Source organism: Myotis yumanensis, unplaced genomic scaffold (assembly GCF_028538775.1).
Source record: "Myotis yumanensis isolate MYYU_CA2020_CCGP unplaced genomic scaffold, mMyoYum1.0.hap1 SCAF_3, whole genome shotgun sequence".
Taxonomy (NCBI): domain Eukaryota; kingdom Metazoa; phylum Chordata; class Mammalia; order Chiroptera; family Vespertilionidae; genus Myotis; species Myotis yumanensis.
The window spans coordinates 136,186,184-136,195,028 of NW_027223754.1; positions in this window are offsets into that span (position 1 = coordinate 136,186,184).

The following is an 8,845-nucleotide window of genomic DNA, read 5'->3' on the forward strand; positions in this document are numbered from 1 at the left end:
AATCCTAGAATAAAAAGAAAAAAAAGGAGAGGCTGGGAGCTTCAGTCACCTGCCAGCCTGAAAATGGCCCTCAGCCCCTCACCCAGGCTGGCCAGGCACCTTAGTGGGGACCCCCACCCTGAAGGGGGTGTGACCAGCTGCAAACAGCCATCATCCCCTCATCCAGGCTGGCTGGCCAGGCATCCAAGCGGGACCCCCACCCTGATCCGGGACACCCTTCAGGGCAAACCAGCCGGCCCCCACCCATGCACCAGGCCTCTATCCTATATAGTAAAAGGGTAATGTGCAAACTGACCCTAACAGCAGAACCACTGGGAATGACTGGTCACTATGACACACACTGACCACCAGGGGGCAGACGCTCAATGCGGGAGCTGCCCTCTGGTGGTCAGGGCGTTCTCACATGGGAGGAGCTCTGCTCAGCCACAAGCCATGCTGATGGCTGCCAGTACAGCGGTGGCGGTGGGAGCCTCTCCTGCCTCCTCAGCAGCGCTAAGGATGTCTGACTGCAGTTTAGGCCTGCTCCCCACTGGCAAGTGGACATCCCCCGAGGGCTGCCGGGCTGCCAGAGGGATGTCTGATTGCCATCTTAGGACCAATCCCCCAGGGAGTGGGCCTAAGCCAGCAGGTGGTCATCCCCTGAGGGGTCTCAGACTGTGAGAGGGCACAGGCCGGGCTGAGGGACAAATTTTTGTGCACCGGGTCTCTAGTTTATGTATCATGCTATTAGCATATATACATATATCAACATGGAATTACTTTACAATATTACTGGGACACCATTTATATTTCTTTTATGGGCTATGTGTCACAGTGAAAGCAAACTACCAACCCAAATCGGAGATTTTCCTCTCAAGACCTTAAACTGAGGCTTAGTCAGAAAGGTCTTCAGAAGCAGACAATTTCAAGAAGCACTCACTTTGCCCCAAAACTCTGAACCAAGGAGATTACAGTAGATATACAACCCTTGCCTAAGATTGGTAAAATAAGATAGAGAAGAATTTCTTTAAAAAGCACTTTTTGTAATTATTGTTCTAATATTCTTTGGTGATTTAACCCAGCTATCATGAGATTATTGTTTCCTGGCAGCATAGTTTAATTTAACCATACTCAGTTCATGGTATAATCAAAAAAACCTTGTGACAGCCTGTGCATTTCCAATAGCATTAAATGCAAAAATGATTGAGTATATGGAAACTACTCTTTTGATACAGTATATATCTCCATGCTGCCAATTCTTTGTAACTCCTGTTATTGTGCACAGGCATCTGTGATTGCTCTGGTCCTCAATGTAGTAATGCAGTATAGTAATATAGGTTTAAGAAAACTATTATCTCAGAGAGCTAGCTCTGTCACTGAACCTCTGATATACAATGACACTCAAATGATGATTCTGTGGCAGAATAGACCAAATTCCTTATGTTCAACCTCCTCTGGGATAGAGGCACAACCACAGGAAGGGACTAACTGAGCTCTCAGGCACATCACCTACAAAGCAGAGGCAGCCAAATGACTAATCCTAAACTGATGAAATCACACAAAAAGCAGAGGTGCTTAGATGGTATAATCATAAAATGAGCACTAAAGGACACTTTAACCAGTCCGTCCTAAGCCCAACGTCCGAACAGTGGAACGACCGTCCAGACAACATTCCGGACGACCTTCCGGATGACCTGGACAAAGTCAGGGCTGGGAGGGCTGAGGCAGCTGGGGCTGCGAAGGCCTACTCTTGCACGAATTTCATGCATAGGGACTCTAGTATATAATATTAATATAACAGAAATAGGGCAACTAGTAGAAGGAGATGACTTGGGTTGAAAAATGTTGTTTCTTGAATTTACACCTAAGTAGCCCTCAAATGATCTGTTCACATCAGTGAAGAAAGTAACGTGGATCTGCAATATCATCCACCCACTCCTGCCATCCTTAGGAGAAAATCTTCCAAAAATTCTGCTTGAGTTGATTACCATGGCAGTAGATTTTGATGTAGATTAACATCTGAATTCATTTAAAACATTAGCATAGTATTTATATGACTTGCATTTTATGCTTGCATAATGAGAAGAGTGGTCCAGATTTCTTTTGTTCCAATCAATATACAATTTGGTGTAGTATCAATGTCTCATCTTTGATTGTAAACATTCACAAAAACTGTATCCTTTAGTAAAAAGTGACAAACTGCAGCTAAAATTGTTTATTAAATTCTTACCTCCATTTCCAAGCAACTTTATTTTTGGAATACTTTAATTAAAAAGTTAATAAAAAATTAGAGATGAGGGCTTACAACATGCCCATTCTAGCCCTTTAACATTTTTTTGAGATGAAATCTGCAATATGAATTATCAGAATTTATATATCAGAAAATTATATATTCTTTACAGGGTATATACTCTATCATCAACTCTAAAGCCTTATCCACATTCTTTGATTTGATAGAAATGTTTCCACATTAGTGGCCTAATAAGTAAGCCGTCCCGTAAGTCAGGACAACAACTCTTTGGTGTTCCTAGAGGTTTTACCAATTGTGGAATATGTACTGTTCTAGAAATCAGAAGCCACTGGTCCAGTGGGAAAGGAGAGAATTTTTCTTTGCTCTTAATTAAACTAGTTTAAGAGCTTGTTTATTGTCTTCATTTTTATTATTGACTCTATTATAGATGGTCCCCATCCCAGCTTTGCCTGCCTCCACCCTACTGCCCTCCAGCCATCACCACATTGTTGTCTGTGTCTATGGGTTATGCAAGTATGTTTTTTTGGCTGATCTCTTCACCTTCTTTCATCCAGTTTGTAGTATTCTGCTGTCCAAATAATTACTGAAATTGAGAAACATTAATAATTTATGTAGAGTGTAATAGGAAAAAATATGCTTGGATTATTAACTTACACATTCACAATTTGACTAAGGATGGAATCTATGTTTAGAGTAATGATTACAAAATTATTATTGTTTTGTCATTTTGAAAGATGTTATTAAAGAATTTGAAAACTAGCTTAAAGGTCCTATCTTGGGACACAGTGCAGCTGGCATTTTTGAGTTTGGCTTCTGATACTGTGAAAATGGGACAAAATGCTTCCAGATTAGACATTGAAATAGTAGTAATATACTTTTAGGCCTTCCTGTGCTCACGAACATTTACTTCATACAGATTTCATGAAAACAGAATTGTAAATGTAATTTAGAAATGGGAACATATGAAATTAAATACTGCTTAATTATTTATTTAAGGTCACACAACCATTTGGTTTCTTTGCTAGAAACAGAAACTCAATTTCCTAACATTCACCCCAAGCTGCTATATGAATAACTCTAGAAATTCCATCTGTAAAATTTCAATCAAGACAGATGTATTTAAGCTCTTTGAAAACTTTGCTTGCTCTGTAATTCCAGATTTCAGACTGCTTATTATATCGTAATTTACACTTTTTTGACAGTACATGCTGGCACTGCACTTGGCACTCTTTTGGAGTAACCATGACATACATACATTCAAATAAATAATGTTCCAGTCTCAACTGACTCATCTGGGTCAACCAATATGGTCTTCCTAAAATACAAATGAGCCCTAGCTGGTTTGGCTCAGTAGTTAGAGCGTCGGCCTGTGGACTGAAAGGTCCTGGGTTCAATTGGGTTCGATTCTTGTCAGGGGCACATTTCTGGGTTGCAGGCTAGACCCCCAGTGGGGGGTGTGCAGGAGGCAGCCAATCTATGATTCTCTCTCATCATTGATGATTCTATCTTTCCCCTCTCCCTTCCTCTCTGAAATCAATTAAAAAAATATATATATATTTTAAAAATACAAATGATTTTTTAGCTAGCAGTATTAGGAACAGTAAGCGTTTCTAGTTTTCTTTTTTTTAATGACACTCATATCTCTAGATATTCATATAACATTCTACGTTTGAGATTTGGAGTCAGCAGAAAAGAAAGAAGGAATGGGAAAAACATTTAAAATCATATTAAATGTTTGCATGGAAATTACTCACATTTCTACTACTTATAAGCTGTGTGACTTTGCAAAATGACTTTCTGACTCTGTGCCCCAGTACCTATTAGTAAAATAAGCATAATAGATTCCACAATGAGCAAAACAAACTGATGAACAAAATATATTCAGAGACATAGAAGCATGGAACAGACTGTTGAATCTCAGAGGGAAGGTGGAAGTGGGTGGGCAGGGATCAACCAAAGAACTTGTACGCATATACAAGTATGCATAACCCACGGACACAGACAATAGGGTAGTGAAGTCCTGGGATGGGAGGTGGGGGCAGCCTAGAAGGGATCAATGGGGCGAAAAAAGGAGACATATGTAATCTTTCAACAATAAAGATTTTTTAAAAAATAAAATGAGCATAGTAATATAGGTTTACAACTTATTTTCTAAAACCTTTGGGTCCAAGGCTATTTCAAATTCAGAATGTTTTGAATTTTAAATAGGTAATTTAGTGCAAAAATTATATCTATACTAATAAAAGGGTAATATGCAAATTAGACCGGGAGACCTTATGGACATTCTTCCGAACAAAGCTATGGTGGTGAGGCCGAGGCAGAGGCAGTTAGGGGCTATCAGGCCAGAAGGGGAAGGCAGTTGGGGGTGATCAGGCTGGCAAGGGGGGCAATTGGGGGCCATGAGGCTGGCAGGGGGGCCAGTTGGGGGTGAGCAGGCCGGCAGGAGGTGCAGTTGGGGGCGATCAGGCTGGCAAGGGGGGCAGTTGGGGCAAGCAGGCTGGCAGGCAGAGTGGTTAGGGGCTATCAGGCAGGAAGGCAGGCAGGCAGAGCCAGTTAGGGGCTATTGAGCAGGCAGGCAGGTGAGTGGTTAGGAGCCAGCGGTCCTGGATTGCGAGAGGGATGTCCCCCGAGGGGTCCCAGCTTGGAGACGGTGTAGGCTGGGCTGAGGGACACCCCCCCCCCCACCCCGTGCATGAATTTCATGCACCGGACCACTAGTCCTATCTAATAATAGATAAACATGGTAATTAACTGTACCTCCGACATGCTTCCCATTGGCTAATCAGAGCACTATGCAAATTAACTGCCAACCAAGATGGCAGCCGGCAGCCAGGCAGCTGAAGCGAACAGGAGTCTTGCTTGCTCCAGTGAAGGAGGAAGCCAAGGTTCCCCCCTGCCGCTGCACAGCTCTGAGCTTGCACTCTAAGAAACAATGTTGCAATTATAGAAGCTAAACAAACCCCAGAAACCTGCTATCAGCCAGCCGGCTGAGCTGGAGTTGCAACAGTGTTTCAATTATAGAAGCCAAACAAACCAGATACCTGCTTTCAGCAGCCAAGGTCTCAGAGCTGGAGCCCAGCCTCAGAGCTAAAGCTGGCTCTCAGTTCCAGTGATAGCCATAGAAGGTAAATAAATCCCAGAATAAAAAAAAAAAAGAAAAAAAAGAGAGGCTGGGAGCTTCAGTCACCTGCCAGCCTGAAAATGGCCCTCAGCCCCTCACCCAGGCTGGCCAGACACCCCAGTGGGGACCCCCACCCTGAAGGGGGTGTGACCAGCTGCAAACAGCCATCATCCCCTCATCCAGGCTGGCCAGGCACCCACGCGGGACCCCCACCCTGATCCAGGACACCCTTCAGGGCAAACCAGCCGGCCCCCACCCGTGCACCAGGCCTCTATCCTATATAGTAAAGGGGTAATATGCCTCCCAGCACTGGGATCAGCGGAGCTTCAAGGCCTCCCAAACCCGGGATCAGCGGAGCCGTGAGGCCTCCTGGCCCCTGGAGCAGCGTGACAGGGGGCAGCGCCCAAACCCCCTGATCGCCCTGCAGCTCTGTGTGTGACAGGGGGCGGGGCCACAACCTCCCTATCCGCCCTGCTCTGTTCCTGACAGGGGAAGGTGCCCCAACCCCCTGATTGGCCCTGCTCTCTGCCTGATGGGGGGAGCTCCCCAACCCCCTGATTGGCCCTGCTCTGTGTGTGACAGGGGGCGGTGCCCCAACTCCCCTATCGGCCCTACTCTGTGTGTGACAGGGGGTAGCGTCCCAACCCCCTGATCAGCCCTGCCCTGTGCATGACAGGGGGGAGCTCCCCAACCCCCTGATCAGCCCTGCTCTGTGCATGACAGGGGGTGGCGTCACAACCTCCCCATCGACCCTGCCTTGAGTGTGACAGGGGGCGGCGCCCCAAACCCCCAATCGGCCCTACCCTGAGCGTGACTGGGGGTGGCATCGCAACCTCCCAATCCGCCCTGCTCTGTGCATGACAGAGGGCTGCGCCCAACTCCCCAATTGACCCTGCTCTGAGCCCAACCAGGGACTGCACCTAGGGATTGGGCCTGCCCTCTGCCACCCGGGAGCAGGCCTAAGCCGGCAGCTCGTTATCTCCCGAGGGGTCCCAGACTGTGAGAGGGCACAAGTGGGGCTGAGGGACAACCCCCCCGCCAGTGCACACATTTTTGTGCACTGGGCCTCTAGTATTTATATAACAGTCACAGCAGAGTCTCAAGAAGCATATTAAAATATTAAAATTGCTGCAGCAAAATTAATTATTCAAACTAAAGGATAATTTAATAATATAAATACCTTCATCTCAATTCTGATCAGATTTCTGCTTGTGTGAGAAAAACACACACAAAGTTTTCAGAAATATTTGCTTTCAAATTGTAGGCAAAAGGTCGTAAGCCTGAAATAATATATACATCACAGGGTAATTTAAGTAGATAAATAAGTTTTTTCATACAAAACACTTAGAATGGTAAATGGCACATAGTAAGTACTCATATGTGTTACCTATCATTATTTTACTATTATGTATCTCATTTTTTCCTTCAGTTGTTACACATTTAATCATCTTATTTGCAATGAAATATGGCCAGTTAACCAAAGTTTCACAGTAAATTAATCTTGAATCAATTTAGTTGAGTCGTTGACAAAATTCATGCTGTAAAAAAAAAAAATTAAAACTAAAAAATAATAAAGGCATAAAACAGCATATGTGTTTTTAATAGGAAGCACTTGCAATTGCCTGTCTGGAATTATTTGCTTGTAATATTTTAGATATTAATAACTTTATGTTCTGTATCAGTAATATTTAATAATATTTTTACACTGCCAAAGTAAAATTATACAGGATTATATTTGTCACTGACTATAATAATGTCACAGGCTCATTTTACTGATAGGAATACTGGAGCAGAGATGGTAAGTCATTTTGCACAGTCACACAGCTTATATGTAGTATAAATGTGATTAATTTCCATGTAAACATTTAATACGTTTTTAAAAGTTTTTCCCATTTCTTCTTCCTTTTTTTTTACTGACTACAAAATAACAAATATGGAATGTTAGATGGGTACGTGGAGATATGAGTGTCATTTTAAACAGGGAATTATTAATTTCAATTAATAATGACAATTATAAATGTTAAGGGACTAGAAAAAATTTCTCAAATGACAAGAGTGCTAGATGTCTTACAATTAAAACCTATCAATATTTAAATTACCTATTCTTCTTTATTTTTCCCTGAAAACTTTTAACACTTTTGTTACTTAAAAATATATTATTTTAATCATGATATGATATGAATTAAATTTTATCATCATTCAAATTTAATAGGCTAATGTTAATACCACTTGAAAAGTAAAAATATAATTTCACTTAAAGTTCATTTTCAAATATAGATTTTAAAATGTACTTTTATATCCATATAAGCTAAGTGCACAGATATGTTGGACTTTTGAAACTACTTTGCTAAAAATTAAATACATTTTTTTTCCTCTCGTAATTACCAGATATTTCCACCTGAAGTAGAAATGTTATTTTGAGGTCAATTACTAGCAAACCATTAATTTGAGGTCATTAAAGAGACACATGTTAGAGAAACCAGTAGATATTAATATGATGCTGAACATATGTTAGAAATTAATTACTACTTTTATTATTATTATAATAATGTGACACTGTGCTAAGATTTATTAGTATTATTTAATCCCCAATGAACTCTATGATTATACTCAACCCTATGAATGGTTGAATAATAATATGTTGATGATTATAATGAATATAGTAATGTTAATATTGTCCAATACTGTACTAGACCTTTACATACATTACTTTATTAATCTCCTAACAATCCTTTGATAAATACTATTACTGCTGCCATTCACACTTGAGAAAATTATCATTCCTTGTAATATAATCCCTTACCTATATTTGGTAAATGAATTTATTTGCAAGACAGGATTCATACATTTCATACATAGAATAGTATTCACACAAATTAAACTCAAAATTTGTTTTTTTTTATAAAAATTTTTAAAGTTAGTACCCCAGTTGATTCAAATACCTTATTTCCCAAATAGAAATTATATTCTTTACTTATTTGATGAAACTTTTTGTAAGCCAGTACATCATTTTATAATTATGAAAATGAGCAAAAAAGATACTTGAAAGTTATAAAACTAACATATAATATGTTTTCAAAGAAATGCTAACTAAAGAATTGTTAAACTTCTTTTTTCTTATTTTCTAGTATCAAATGAATACACAAAATAGTTCTCTCAGCTACCTGGTGGACAATACATTTCTATACAGTATTAATTCTGCTAAAGGATAGGCTGAGTAACAGTACATTTAAAAGTGTATATGTATATGAGTATTATATTTTCCCTAGATACTAGTATTAGAGTCAGATGAAAATGCAGATTTTTTTTTTTTTTACTGCAAAAATTTTATTATTTTCATTTGGTCCAATGCATGAGAGAGGGTTCCAGGTTGGTTAAAAGGATGGCTAGTGGTTTTGGGGAGAAGCTCAGGCAAAAGCCAACATCAGGGGAATGCATAGGTGCCCCTCAAAGGCCTCTGGGCCACAGAGGCTCCTAGTCATGCCTGAGGGTGA